Source organism: Delphinapterus leucas, chromosome 12 (assembly GCF_059928025.1).
Source record: "Delphinapterus leucas isolate spDelLeu-1000000601 "Yukka" chromosome 12, BTC_Dleu_Yukka2, whole genome shotgun sequence".
In the NCBI taxonomy this organism is placed as follows: Eukaryota; Metazoa; Chordata; class Mammalia; order Artiodactyla; family Monodontidae; genus Delphinapterus; species Delphinapterus leucas.
In genome coordinates, this window is record NC_143140.1 from 27,570,849 (window position 1) to 27,586,869 (window position 16,021).

The 16,021-nt window shown below is 41.8% G+C and overlaps 1 pseudogene; it reads right to left on the reverse strand.

The window, feature by feature from the left end:
* Positions 1-10,274: 10,274 nt before the first annotated feature.
* Positions 10,275-11,348, reverse strand: LOC111168604 (small ribosomal subunit protein uS5 pseudogene; annotated as a pseudogene).
* Positions 11,349-16,021: the final 4,673 nt, after the last annotated feature.

The window sequence follows — 16,021 nt, forward strand, 5'->3', positions numbered from 1 at the left end:
GTTGTTTGGCATAGGTTGTCCTGCTCTGTAGCTTGCTGGTCATTGAGTGGAGCTGGGTCTTAGCATTGAGATGGAGTTCTCTGGGAGATTTTTGCCATTTGATATTATGTGGAGCTGGGAGGTCTCTTGTGGACCAGTGTCCTTAACTTGGCTCTCCCACCTCAGTGGCACAGCCCTGACGCCTGGCTGGAGCACCAAGAGCCTGTCCTCCACACGGCTCAGAATAAAAGGGAGAAAAAAAAGAAAGAAAGAGAAAGATACAATAAAATAATATTATCAAACTAAAAAATAATTATTAAGAAAAAAAATTTAAGTAATAAAAAAAAATCGGTCAGACAGAACCCTAGGACAAATGGTAAAAGCAGAGCTATACAGACAATATCACACACAGGAGCATACACATATACACTCACAAGAAGAGAAAAAGGCAAAAAAATATATATATATCGTTGCTCCCAAAGTCCACCTCCTCAATTTGGGATGATTCGTTCTCTATTCAGATATTCCACAGATGCAGTGTACATCAAGTTGACTGTGGAGATTTAATCTGCTGCTCCTTAGGCTGCTGGGAGGGATTTCCTTTCCTCTTCTTTGTTCTCAGAGCTCCTGGAGCTCAGCTTTGGATTTGGCCCCGCCTCTGCCTGTAGGTCGCCTGAGGGCGTCTCTTCTTCGCTCAGACAGGACGGGGTTAAAGGAGCAGCTGATTCGGGGACTCTGGCTCACTCAGGCCAGGGGGAGGGAGGGGTACGAATGTGGGGCGAGCCTGCGGCGGCAGAGGCCAGCGTGATGTTGCACCAGCCTGAGGCGTGCCATGCGTTCTCCTGGGGAAGTTGTCCCTGGATCACGGGACCCTGGCGGTGGCGGGCTGCACAGGCTCCTGGGAGGGGAGGTGTGGAGAGTGACCTGTGCTTGCACACAGGCTTCTTGGTGGCTGCAGCAGCAGCCTTAGCGTCGCACGCCCGTCTCTGGGGTCTGCGCTGATAGCTGTGGCTCGCGCCCGTCTCTGGAGCTCATTTAAGTGGCTTAATCCCGTATCCTCATTAAGTGGCTTAATCCCGTATCCTCGCGCACCAGGAAGCAAAGAGACAAGAAGAAGTCTCTTGTCTCTTCGGCAGCTTCAGACTTTTTCCCGGGCTCCCTCCCGGGTAGCCGTGGCTCACTAGCCCCCTTCAGGCTGTGTTCACGCAGCCAACCCCAGTCCTTTCCCTGCAATCTTACCTCCGAAGCCCGAGCCTCAGCTCGCAGGCCCCGCCCGCCCTGACGGGTGAGCAGACAAGCCTCTTGGTCTGGTGAGTGCTGGTTGGCACCGATCCTCTGTGCGGGAATCTCTCCACTTTGCCCTCGGCACCCCTGTTGCTGCGCTCTCTTCGTGGCTCTGAAGCTTACCCGCTCTGCCACCAGCAGTCTCTGCCCATGAAGGAGCTTCCAGTGTGTGGAAACCTTTCCTCCTTCACAGCTCCTTCCCACTGGTGCAGGTCCCGTCCCTATTCTTTGTCTCTGTTTTTTCTTTTTTCTTTTACCCTACCCAGGTACGTGGGGAGTTTCTTGCCTTTTGGGAGGTCTGAGGTCTTCTGCCAGCATTCAGTAGTTGTTCCATAGGAGTTGTTCCACATGTAGATGTATTTCTGATGTATTTGTGGGAAGGAAGGTGATCTCTGCCTCTTACTCTACTGCCATCTTGAAGCTCCTCCCATTAGGTAGTGTTCTAATTGCATTCTTTTACATGTAGCTGTCCAGTTTTCCCAGCACCACTTATTGAAGAGGTTGTCTTTTCTCCATTGTATGTTCTTGCCTCCTTTGTCATTAATTAGGTGCCCATATGTGTGTGGGTTTATCTCTGGGCATTCTATCCTATAACACTGAGCTGTGTTTCTGTTTTTGTGCCAGTACCATACTGTCTTGATTACTGTAGATTTGTGGTATAGTTTGAAGTCGGGGAGCCTGATTCCTCCAACTCTGTTTTTCTTTCTCAAGATTGCTTTGGCTATTTGGGGTCTTTTGTGTTTCCAAACAAATTGTAAAATTTTTTGTTATAATTCTGTGAAGAATGCCATTGGTAATTTGATAGGGATTGCATTGAATCTGTAGATTGCTTTGGGTAGTATAGTCATTTTCACAATATTGATTCTTCCAATCCAAGAACATAGTATATTTCTCCATCTGTTTATGTCTTCCTCGATTTCTTTCATCAGTGTTTTATAGTTTTCTGAGTGCAAGTCTTTTGCCCCCTTAGGCAGGTTTATTCCTAGGTATTTTATCCTTTTTGTTGAAATGGTTAATGGGAGTGTGTCCTTAATTTCTCTTTCTGATTTTTCGTTGTTGGTGTATAGGAATGCCAGAGATTTCTGTGCATTAATTTTGTATCCTGCAACCTTACCAAATTCATTGATTAGTTCTAGTAGCTTTCCAGTGGCATCTTTAGGATTTTCTATGTATAGTATCATGTCATCTGCAAATAGTGACAGTTTTACTTCTTCTGTTCCAATTTGTATTCCTTTTTTTTTCTTTTTCTTCTCTGATTGCTGTGGCTAGGACTTCCAAAACTATGTTGAATAAGAGTGGTGGGAGTGGACATCGTTGTCTTGTTCCTGATCTTAGTGGAAATGCTTTCAGTTTTTCACTATTGAGTATGGTGCTTGCTGTGGGTTTGTCATATATGGCCTTTATTATGTTGAGGTAGGTTCCCTCTATGCCCATTTAATGGAGAGGTTTTTTTTTTTGTTTTTTGTTTTTGCCGTACACGGGCCTCTCACTGTTGTGGGCTCTCCCGTCGCGGAGCACAGGCTCCAGACGCGCAGGCCCAGCAGCCATGGCTCACGGGCCCAGCCGCTCCGTGGCACGTGGGATCTTCCCAGACTGGGGCATGAACCTGTGTCCCCTGCATCAGCAGGCGGACTCTCACCCACTGCGCCACCAGGGAAGCCCTCTGGAGAGTTTTTTGTCATAAATCGGTGTTGAATTTTGTCAAAAGCTTTTTCTGCATCTACTGAGATGATCATATAGTTTTTATTCTTCATTTTGTTGTTACGGTGTATCACATTGTTGACTTGTGTATATTGAAGAATCCTTGCCTCCCTGGGATAAATCCCACTTGATCATGGTATATGATCCTTTTAATGTGCTGTTGGATTCTGTCTGCTAGTATTTTATTCAGGATTTTTGCATCTATGTTCATCAGTGATATTGGTTTATAATATCTATTTTTGTGATATCTTTTTCTGGCTTTGGTATCAGGGTGATGGTGGCTTTGTAGAATGAATTTGGGAGTGTTTCTCCCTCTGCAATATTTTGGAAGAGTTTGAGAAGGATTGGTGTTAGTTCTTCTCTATATGTTTGATATCATTCACCTGTGAAGGCATCTGGTCCTGGACTTTTGTTTGTTGCAACTTTTTAAATTATGGCTTCAATTTCATTACTTGTGATAGGTCTGTTTATATTTTCTAATTCTTCCTGGTTCAGTATTGGAAAATTGTACCTTTCCAAGAATTTGTCCATTTCTTCATGGTTGTTCGTTTTATTGGCATGTAGTTTGTATTAGTCTCTTATAATCGTTTGTATTTCTGCAGTGTCAGATGTGATTTCTCCTTTTTCATTTCTAATTGTTTTGATTTGCCTCCTCTCCCTTTTTTTTCTGGCTAAGGGTTTATCAATTTTGTTTATCTTCTCAAAGAACCAGCTTTTAGTTTTATTGATCTTCACTAGTGTTTCTTTGTTTCTATTTATTTCTGCTCTGATCTTTATGATTTCTTTCCTTCTACTGACTTTGGGTTTTCTTTGTTCTTCTTTCTCGAGTTGTTTTAAGTGTAGGCTTAGATTGTTTATTTGAGATTTTTCTTGTTTCTTGAGGTGAGATTGAATTGCTATAAACTTCCCTCTTAGAACTGCTTTTGCTGCATCCCATAGGTTTTGGCTTGTAGTGTTTTCATTGTCATTTGTTTCTATGTATTTTTAAATTTCTTTCTTCAGTGATCTCTTGGTTATTTAGTAGCACACTGTTTAGCCTCTGTGTATTTGTGTTTTTTACATTTTTTTTCCTGTAATTGATTTCCAATCTCATAGCCTCATGGTCGGAAAAGATCCTTAATATGGTTTCAATTTTCTTAAGTTTTCCGAGGCTTGATTTGTGACCCAAGATGTGATCTATCCTGGAGAATGCTCCATGTGCACTTGAGAAGAAAGTGTATTCTGCCACTTTTGGGTGGAATGTTCTATAAATATCAATTAAATCTATCTGATCTATTGTGTCATTTAAAACTTGTGGTTTTTTATTTATTTTCTGTTTGGATGATCTGTCCATTGGTGTAAGTAGGGTGTTAAAGTCCCCTACTATTATTGTGTTAATCTCGATTCCTTCTTTCATGGCTGTTAACATTTGCCTTATGTATTGAGGTGCTCCTATGTTGGGTGCATAAACATTTATAATTGTTATATCTTCTTCTTGGGTTGATCCTTTGATCATTATGTGGTGTCCCTCCTTATCTCTTGTAACAGCCTTTATTTTAAAGTCTATTTTGTCTTATATGAGTATTGCCACTCCAGCTTTCTTTTGATTTCCATTTGCATGGAATATCTTTTTCCATCCCTTCACTTTCAGTCTGTATGTGTCCCTAGGTCTGAAGCATGTCTCTTGTAGACAGTATATATATGGGTCTTGTTTTTATATCCATTCAGCTAGTCTGTGTCTTTTGGTTGGGACATTTAATCAATTTACAGTCAAGGTTATTATTGATATTTATGTTCCTATTACCATTTTCTTAATTGTTTTGGGTTTGTTTTTGTGGGTCTTTTTCTTCTTTTGTGTTTCCCGCTTAGAGAAGTTTCTTTAGCATTTGTAAAGCTGGTTTGGTGGTGCTGAATTCTCTTAGCTTCTGCTTGTCTGAAAAGCTTTTGACTTTTCCATTGAATCTGAATGAGATCCTTGCTGCGTAGAGTAATCTTGGTTGTAGGTTTTTCTCTTTCATCACTTTAAGTATATCCTGCCACTGCCTTTTGGCCTGCAGAGTTTCCACTGAAAAATCACCTGATAACCTTATGGGGATTCCTTTGTATGTTATTTTTTGGTTTTCCCTGGCTGCTTTTAATATTTTTTCTTTGAATTTAATTTTTGTTAGTTTGATTAATATGTGTGTTTATGTGTTTTTCCTAGGGTTTATCCTGTATGGGATTCTCTGTGCTTACTGGACTTGGGTGACTGTTTCCTTTCCCATGTTGGGGAAGTCTTCCACTATAATCTCTTCAAATATTTTCTCAGACCCTTTCTTTTTCTCTGTTTGTTCTGGGACCCCTGTGATTCAAATGTTGGTGCATTTAGTGTTGTTCCAGAGGTCTCTGAGATTGTCTTCAATTCTCTTCATTCTTTTTTCTTTATTCTGCTTCTTGGCAGTTATTTCCACCATATTATCTTCCGCCTCACTTGTTCATTCTTCTGTCTCAGTTATTCTGTTATTGATTCCTTCTAGTGTACTTTTCATTTCAGTTATTGTGTTGTTCATCTCTGTTTGTTTGTTCTTTAGTTCTTCTAGATCTTTGATAAACATTTCTTGTATTTTCTCAATCTGTGCTTCCATTCTATTTCCAAGATTCTGGATCATCTTTATTATCATTACTCTGAATTGTTTTAAAGGTAGATTGCCTATTTCCTCTTCATTTATTTGGTCTTGTAGGTTTTTACCTTGCTCCTTCATCTGTGACATATATTTTTGCCGTTTCATTTTTTTTTTCTTTTATGAGTGGGATTGTGTTCCTGTTTTACTGGTTGTTTGGCTTGAGGCTTCCAGCACTGCACTCTGTAGGCTATTGGGTAGAGCTGGGTCTTGGTGCTGAGATGAGGACCTCCATGAGACCTCACTCTGATGAATATTCCCTGGGGTCTGAGGTTCTCTGTTAGTCCAGTGGTTCGGACTCAGAGCTCCCACTGCAGGACCTTCGGCCTGACCCCGGGCTCACAAACCCAGATCCCACAAGCTGTGTAGGGTGGCAAAAAAAAACAAAAAACAAAGTAAAAAGTAAAATTAGACTAGGAAACTAGCAGATATGTTAGAAAGAATGTAAAAATAGAAATATAGATGAATCAACAACTGTAAGGTACCTCAGTACCACAATAGTAAAAAAGAGGAGGAGGGAAAAGAAAAAAAAAAGGTGGGGGGGAGGCTGTGTCTGTGGAGGGCAAGACCTAAGCAAGGGTGAGGTTTGGGCAGTGGGTAGGGCCAATGCTCAGGACCCACAGAGCTGGAAAAACCCCTGGGGGCTGTGGGAGGTGGGGCTTAGGCTCAAGGAACATAAGGGGCCCAGGCGTGGCCCCCACCCCTGGTCTCAGAGGGCAGGGGACCTCACCTGGGAGTCCAGCAGGCTTCCTGGGCTTGAGTGGGCAGGGCAAACACCCTCCTCTCCTCTCCTGCTCCTACAGTCTGTGGTCTGGGAGGGCCCCTCCCGCCTGCCTCTCCTCATCTCCCTGGCCTTCCTCCTATGCCCCCAGGACCAATGTGGCCGGCGGGGAGGGGTGGGTCTTGGTGGGCAGGGGACCAGCCTGGGAGCTCAGCAGGCTCCCTGTGCCTGAGTGGGTGGGGCAATCACCCTCCACTCCTCTCCTGCTCCTCTTGGATGGTCCCTCCTGCCTGCCTCTCCTGATCTCCCCGGCCTCAGGAGCACCAATCCTGTCTGGCCTCCACTTCTCCTCCCCGCTCAGTCCCCCTACATCCTACTGGTTCACTTTGGGGTTCCTCCCGTCTTCTTGGGCATCAGAGTCCCCCACCAGTGGCAGGCAGGTGCCCTAGTTGTGGGGAGATGCTAACTCTACATCTTCCCACACTACCATCTTGACTCCGCTGGGTGCTGAGATATATATTTTTAAATGCTGGGATATATATTTTTAGATATGTATTTTTAAATGCTGGGATATATATTTTTAGATTCTGTTCTGCTCTCTTCTGTCCCATGAGTCTATTTGTGTATCTCTAGGTCAATAGCGTTTGATATCTATTAGGTCAAGTCCTCCCTTACTAGTCTCTCTTTTTTTTCCAAAATATGTATTTTTTTGATTTGGAGCATTTATTCTTTCATTAAAATGTTTAAATCATTTAATTCAATTTTCCAATTCTCCCTTACCATAACATTCCTTTGGAATTCTATTTAGGATTGCATCAAATGCATTTATTAATTTTGTGAGAATTGACATTTTCTGATATTGTTTTTCAAGCCAATAAAAAGGTATTCATTTCCATTTTTTCCAACGTTATTTAACTCCCTGACCCTTGACTTCTGCCAATAAGATGAGACCTTTAAAATACTTTTGCTTCCTCCTTCAGTTCATCCTCAACCCTAGATGACACCTTGGAATATGTTTTAATTTTTCTAAAAAAATAAATATTTTTATTTTTAGACTATTATTAGCACTTACCTTGCCATATTCATTCATACGTTCAACTAAACATTTACTGAGAACCTATGCTATGCACAGTTTGAGGCACTAGGGGTACATCAAGCCAAAAAACCCACAAAACTGCTGTCAGAATTTATGTATGGGGAGACAGATACTAGACAAAATAAATGAGTAAGTTATATACTATACAGCGTAGTATTTAACACTTTTAATAGGTGATAAATGTTATGGAGAAAACCAGAGCATGAATGTAGGATGGAAGGTCACAGCACTGAGCAGAGAGTGCATTAAAATGTTAAATAGTGTGATCAGGGAAGGTCTGAAGGAGAATGTGGCACTGGAGAAAAAACTTGAAAGATGTGAGAGAGAGAGCCATGTGGATGTCTGAAGAAAGCCAATCCAGGCAGAGGAACAAATAAGAATACACTGAGGAGGGATCATGCCCAACCTATTCAGGAACAACAGAGAGATGAGAGTGATGGAGATGGAGTAGAGGGGTGGGGTGGTCAGAATATTAGGAGATGAGGTCTTAGAGATTACAGGAGTTAGGTCACATAGGACCTTGCTACCTATTACAAAGACTTCAACTTGTTTATGGCTGAGCAGTGTTACTCAACCATAAAGAAGAATGAAGTATTGCCATTTGCAATATGGACCTAGAGGCTACCATATTAAGTGAAGTAAGTCAGACAGAAAAAAACAAATACCATATGATATCACTTATATGTAGAATCTAAATATGACGCAAATGAACTTATGTACGAAACAGAAACAGACTCACAGACATAGAGAACATATTTGTGGTTGCCAAGGGAGAGGGGGCTGGGGGAGGATGAATTGGGAGTTTTGGATTAGCAAATGCAAACTATTATATATAGCATGGCTAAACAATAAGGTCCTACTATGCAGCACAGGGAAATATATTCAATATACTGTGATTAATCATAATGGAAAAAATATAAAAAGAATGTATATATGTGGAATCTAGAAAAATGTGTAGATGATCTTATTTGCAAAGAAGAAATAGAGACACAGACATAGAGAACAAACGTATGGGTACCAAGGGGGAAGGGGTGGGAGGATGAGATGAATTGGGGGATTGGGATTGACATATATACACTACTATGTATAAAATGGATAACTAATGAGAACCTACTGTATAGCACAGGGAACTCTACTCAGTGCTCTGTGGTGACCTAAATGGGAAGGAAATCCAAGAAAGAGGGAATATATGTATACATATGGCTTATTCACTTTGCTGTACAGCAGAAATTGACACAGCAGTGTAATGAAACTATACTCCAATTTAAAAAAGAATATATATATATATATATAACTGAATCACTTTGCTGTACAGTAGAAATGAACACAACATTGTAAATCAACTATACTTCAATAAAATAAATTTTTAAAAAACCCATTTGAAAAAAAAGACTTCAACTTTCACTCTCAGAGAAATGGAATAAGCCCTTGGACAGTTCTTAAAAAAAGCACCATGTTCTGAGTTAATGCATCAACAGAATGATCAGTCTGACTGCTTTGTTAAGAGTAAAGTGGAAAAGAACAAGATGAGTTAGGAAACTGTAGGAATAATCTAAGCAAGAAATAATAGTCTTATGGACCAGGGGACTAGTGGTGACAAGTGGTCAAAAAAGGTTATATTTTTAAGATAGTAGAACCAATAGGAGTTGCTGAGGGATTAGATGTGGGGTGTATGAGAAAGAAAGTGGTCAAGGATAACTCTAAGGATTTTTGCCTGAGCAACTGGAAAGATTGAATTCCATTAACTGAGACAGAACATCACCAGAGGAACCAGGTGGGGTGGGGAGTAGAGGTAGTGAATCAGGAGTTTGATTTTTGACATGGCTATTAGACTTCCAAGTAGCTGAGACAGAGTTGGATACACCAGATTGGTATTCAGGAGAGAGAGCCAGACTGGAGATCTACATTAGGAGGTGTTAGTGTATGATTGGTATTTGAAAGTATGTACCTGGGTAACATTATCAATGAGGAGATAATGAAAAGAAGAAACCCAAGGATTTTACCAAAGTGAAAAGATGAAGATAGGAGGAGCCAGCAAAAGAAAACAGAGAAAAAATGGCTAGTGAGGTTGGAAGAAAACCAGGAGAATGTGGCATCTTGTAAGCCAAATGAAGAAAGTATTTCTAGAATAGGGGATGATCAACTCTGCTAAATGCTGCTGATGAGACAAGATGAAGGTATCAGTATAATTGCCCAGTGAAGTAAGCAACATGTGGAGGTCATTGCTGACCTCAAGAAGAGAAGCTTTTTCATGTGGATGACGTAAAAGAAGGTTTAAAAATTTAAATAGCACAAACTTTTGGATAGCATCTAAAAAAGGAAGTGATAAATTTATTAAAATTGGCATTATATTTACACTTGGATTGTCAACTATAATTTTATTTGTTTATATCTATTTTTTCATTGTCAATTAGCAAGAGATTATTTTATTTATCTCAATTTTTTTCATTGTCAATTAGCAAGAGATAAAAGGCATCTTCATCTCATATTGAACACTTTGTGGTTCTCAGTAGGTGTTTGTTGAATAAATAGGTATGCATTTCTCATTCTAACACTAACTAGCAAGGGATACCCTCATTGAGTCAACATACTCACAGAATGACAGAAGTCAAGACCACCAATGGTCTCCTTAAATGAAAAAAGTATCCTTTTACAGTAGTACCTACAAGATCTCAGTTGATGGCTGTACTAAATGGTAAAGTGAAATAACAATAATTCTACTCCAGAGTCCTAACCCCAACTTAAATAATATTTGAAGGTTCCTAGTTAGGCCGTGAAGGGGAAAAAAATGTCACCTATAACAGATGGCTCTACTATATGCCATTTAATCAAAGAACCAACTGTCCTTTAAAGCTTGGTGTTCAAAATTGATCTATATATTTAAAAAATAAGTAGCAGGAGAAATAATAGCCCAGGGAAACAATGTAATCCATTTTTTTTTTAAACTGGCTTCATTCACTTTATTTTTCTCATAGAAAATTAAGTGGTGGTTACAGCTAGAGCCTGGGTCCTCTGCACGGAAACTCTGGTGTGGGTCTTTACAGGATGGTCGATGAATTCCTGATACGGAGACTTGGTGAACACCGTCTATTTCCAGAGATCAGGAGTGAGATAACTGTAGGTCTTGGAAATGGCACCAAAAGTGGTCTTGGCAAAGTTGCCCAGGATGGCAGCACAGGCCCTGGCAGAGGTGTAGCAGTTATCAATTCCAGCCATCATCAGTAGCTTCTTGGGCACAGGGGCTGAGATGATTCCAGTGCCCCTGGGGGCAGGGATGAGGCACACCAGCATAGAGCCAGTGGCCAGTCACCTTGCAAGGGACGGTACGGGGCTTGCCAATCTTGTTCCCCCAGTATACTTGCCACACAGGGACGATGGAGAGCTTGTCCAGAATGATGGCCCCACTGATAGCAATGGCTACCTCCTTAGAACACTTGACACCCAAACCAACATGTCTGTTGTAATCCCTGATGGTGACAAATACCTTGAACCTGGTCCGCTGGCCAGCACATGTCTGCTTTTGCACAGACATAAGCTTCAAAACCTCATCCTTGAGGGACGCCCCCAAGACAATGTCAATGATCTCAGATTCCTTGATGGGCAGAGAGAAGAGGTAGATCTCCTCCAGGGACTTGATCTTCATGTCCTTGACCAGGCGGCCTAGCTTGGTGACAGGGAGTCACTTCTTGTCCTTGGCCTTGCCTCTGTGAGCTCTGTGGCCTCGGCCCCCGCCCCGGCCCCAACCACAACGCTGGCCCTGGCCCCAGACATCGCTGCCGAAGCCTCTGTGGAAGCCACCACGGCCTCCCATTCCAGGGCCCCCGGGGCCTCTGGGCCCTCCCACAGCACCGGCATCATCCGCCATTTGGTGTTTTTACAGAAAAGGTTTTGGTAAAAAGTGTCTTCATGTGAGAATTGCATATTAGATAGAGATCAAACATGAAAGAAAAAGAGGCAGAAGAAAATATTGTAAGAGATAATATTCATAGTTCCACTTCAGTGGACTTGGTGAATAAAGAAGCAACTGTGGGGGTGGAGTCAAGATGGCAGACTAGGAGGACATGGAATTCACATCTCCTCACAATGAGGGCACCTACCACGCACCGGTGGGGGACCACGGACACCTAAGGGGACGGGAGGAACCTCCAGTGACCGGGTAGGACATGGGGCATGAGGGGAGTGAGGGGGGAGGAGAAGTGGAGGTGGGACAGGACTGGCACCCCTCAGGGACAGCTGGGGGAGGGGAAGGGATCCCACGCCCAAAGGGGGAAATTGGGGGACCTGCTGAGATCCCAGGCCTGATCCTCTGCCCACCTAGGCCCCCTCTAGCTGCGCGGGTCCTGAGGGAGTGGGAGGGAGGGAAGGGGGAGCAAAAGTAAAGGCCGGACCTCCGGGACTGGCACCCCTGAGGGGTGCCTGGGGGAGGGGAGGAGTTTCTACACCCAGTGGGACCCACCCATGGTTAGGGGTCTAGCGGCAATGGGGGAGACCCTGGGGGACACGATGGGGAGGGGCGCGAAGGAAGGGAAGGGAGCGTGACCAGTGCTTTCCCTGTCCACTTAGGCATGGGGGAGCCTGTTGGGCTCCCGGGCCTAATCCTCTGCCCTCGGAGCCTCCCTCCTGCTGCGCAGAGCCCAAGCCCCGCCCCTGCACTCCCACCCAGGGTCACACCTCTACACTTGGAGACCCCCTCCAACGTGCTGGGCCTAAACGCCACCCACACACCCTCACTCAGGGCGTTACCTCCAAACTCCAGAACTCCACACTCCAGAGGCCCTCCTTTCAAGGTGCTGCCTCACCCCTTCTATGCAGGTCCTAAGCAGAGGCCCTGCCCATGCTTGAACGTCACCCTGCCTAGGCCCTGCCCCATGCTCAAACGTCACCCCCCGACCTGCCTAGGTCCCACCCCACCCTAAACACTGCCCCTGCCTAAGTTCCACCCCTCACCTAAACTCCTCCCCCATAGCCAAGCCTATTTTTTTCCTTTTTCCTCTTTTAGATTGGGGTTCTGTTTTACCTTGTTTATTCATTATTGTTGATTGTTTTCTATTTTTATTTTTCCTAATCTTTTAATTTTCTAATTTTATTTTATTCTTTATACCTTGCTCTGTCCTTTTGGCTTGTTGCCCCCACCCCACCATTTTTTTTCTTATCTTTTTTCTGTTGTGGTTTTATTTTACCTGGTTATAGTTGTTTCAATTATAGTTTTATTGTTCCTAATATATCTTTCTTTCTTTCTTTCTTTTTGGCTGTGTTGGGTCTTCGTTTCTGTGTGAGGGCTTTCTCTAGTTGCGGCAAGCGGGGTCCACTCTTCATCGAGGTGCACGGGCCTCTCACTACCATGCCTCTCTTCTTGCGGAGCACAGGCTCCAGACGTGCAGGCTCAGTAGTTGTGGCTCACGGGCCTAGTTGCTCCGCGGCATGTGGGATCTTCCCAGCCCAGGGCTCGAACCCATGTCCCCTGCATTAGCAGGCAGATTCTCAACCACTGAGCCACCAGGGAAGCCCCTATTTTTTATCTTTCCAATATTATTTTGTTTTTTATTCTTTGATATTGTACTGCTCCTTATTTTCTTTCTTTCTTTCTTATTTTTTTTTTCACTGTGCCACAAAGCTTGTGGGATCTTGGTTCCCAGGCTGGAGGTAATCCCCAGGCTCCTGTGTTGGGAGTTCTGAATCCAAACCATTGGACTAAAAGTGAACCTCAGGCACCAGGGAATACCAACTGGAGTGAGGCCTCCTGGAGGTCCTCATCTCAGCACCAAGACCTGTCTCTATGCGACTGCCTGCAAACACCAATGCTGGACATCTCAGGCCAAACAACCAGCAAGACAGGAATACAGCACCACCCATCAAAAAAAAGAAAAAAAAAACAATGAAACAACAAAAAATGTGTTACAGACGAAGGAGCAAGGTAAAAACCTACAAGACCAAATAAATGAAGATAAAATAGGCAAATTACCTGAAAAAGAATTCAGCGTAATGATAGTAAAGATGATCCCAAATCTTGGAAACAGAATGGAGAAAATACAGGAAACATTTAACAAGGATCTAGAAGAACTAAGGAGCAAACAAACAGTGATGAACAACACAATTATTGAAATTAAAAATACTGTAGAAGGAGTCAATACCAGAATAACTGAGGCAGAAGAATGAATAAGTGAGCTGGAAGGTAAAATGGTGGAAATAACTGCCAGGGAGCAGAATAAAGAAAAAGGATAAAAGAATTGAGGACAGTCTCAGAGACCTCTGGGACAACATTAAATGCACCAACATTTGAATTATAGGGGTCCCAGAAGAAGAAGAGAAAAAGAAAAGGACTGAGAAAATATTTGAAGATATTATAGTTGAAACCTTCCCTAACATGGGAAAGAAAATAGTCAGTCAAGTCCAAGAAGCACAGAGAGTCCCATACAGGATAAACCCAAACTGAAACATGCCAAGACACATATTAATCAAACTATTAAAAATTAAATACAAAGAAAAAATATTAAAAGCAGCAAGGGAAAAGCAAGAAATAACATACAAGGGAATCCCAATAAGGTTAACAGCTGATTTTTCAGCAGAAACTCTGCAAGCCAGAAGGGAGTGGCAGGACATATTTAAAGTGATGAAAGGGAAAAACCTACAGCCAAGATTACTCTACCCAGCCAGGATCTCATTCAGATTCAATGGAGAAATTAAAACCTTTCCAGATAAACAAAAGCTAAGAGAATTCACCAACAAACCAGCTTTACACCAAATGCTAAAGGAACTTCTCTAGGCAGGAAACACAAGAGAAGGAAAAGACCTACAAAAACAAGCCCAAACAATTAAGAAAATGGTAATAGGAACATACATATTGATAATTACCTTAAATGTAAATGGATTAAATGCTCCAACCAAAAGACACAAACTGGCTGAATGGATACAAAAACAAGACCCGTATATATGCTGTCTACAAGAGACCCACTTCAGACCTAGGGACACATACAGACTGAAAGTGAGGGGATGGAAAAAGATATTCCATGCAAATGGGAATCAAAAGAAAGCTGAAGTAGCAATTGTCATATCAGACAAAATAGACTTTAAAATAAAGACTATTACCAGAGACAAAGCAGGAAACTACATAATGATCAAAGGATCAATCCAAGAAGAAGATATAACAATTGTAATTATTTATACACCCAACAAAGGAGCACCTCAGTACATAAGGCAAATGCTAATAGCCATAAAAGGGTAAATTGACAGTGACAGAATAATAGTAGAGAACTTTAACACCCCACTTTCACCAATGGACAGATCATCCAAAATGAAAATAAATAAGGAAACACAGGCTTTAAATGACACATTAAACAAGATGGATTTAATTGATATTTATAGGACATTCCATCCAAAAAGAACAGAATACACTTTCTTCTCAAGTGCTCATGGAACATTCTCCAGGATAGACCATATCTTGGGTCACAAATCAAGCCTTGGTAAATTTAAGAAAATTGAAATCATATCAAGTATCTTTTCCAACCACAATGCTTTGAGACTAGATGTCAATTACAGGAAAACAAACTGTAAAAAATACAAACACATGGAGGCTAAACAATACGCAACTTAATAACCAAGAGATCACTGAAGAAATCAAAGGGGAAATCAAAAAATACCTAGAAGTAAATAACAATGAAAACACGATGAGCAAAACCTATGGGATGCAGCAAAAGCAGTTGTAAGAGGAAAGTTTATAGCAATACAATCCTACCTCAAGAAACAAGAAACATCTCAAATAAACAACCTAACCTTACACCTAAAGCTATTAGAGAAAGAAGAAGAACAACAACAAAAAAAACCCAAGGTAGCAAAAGGAAAGAAATCATAAAGATCAGATCAGAAATAAATGAAAAAGAAATGAAGAAAACAATACCAAAGATCAATAAAACTAAAAGCTGGTTCTTTGAGAAGATAAACAAAATTGATAAACCTTTAGCCAGACTCATAAATAAAAAGAGGGAGAGGACTTAAATCAATAAAATTAGAAATGAAAAAGGAGAAGTTACAACACACTGCAGAAATACAAAGCATCCTAAGAGACTACTACAAGCAACTCTATGCCAATAAAATGGTAAACCTGGAAGAAATGGACAAATTCTTAAAAAGGTATGACCTTCCGAGACTGAACCAGGAAGAAATAGAAAATATGAACAGACCTATCACAAGTAACGAAATTGAAACTGTGATTAAAAGTCTTCCAATTAACAAAAGCCCAGGACCAGATGGCTTCACCGGAGAATTCTATCAAACATTTAGAGAAGAGATAACACCTATCCTTCTCAAACTCTTCCAAAATATAGCAGAGGGAGGAACACTCCCAAACACATTCTACACGGCCACCATCACGCTGATACCAAAACCAGACAAAGATGTCACAAAAAAAGAAAACTACAGCCCAATATCTCTGATGAACATAGATGCAAAAATCCTCAACAAAATGCAAGCGAACAGAATCCAACAGCACATTAAAAGGGTCCTACACCATGATCAAATGGGGTTTATCCCAGGAATGCAAGGATTTTTCAGTATACGCAAATCATTCAATGTGATACACCATATTAACAAATTGAAAGTTAAAAA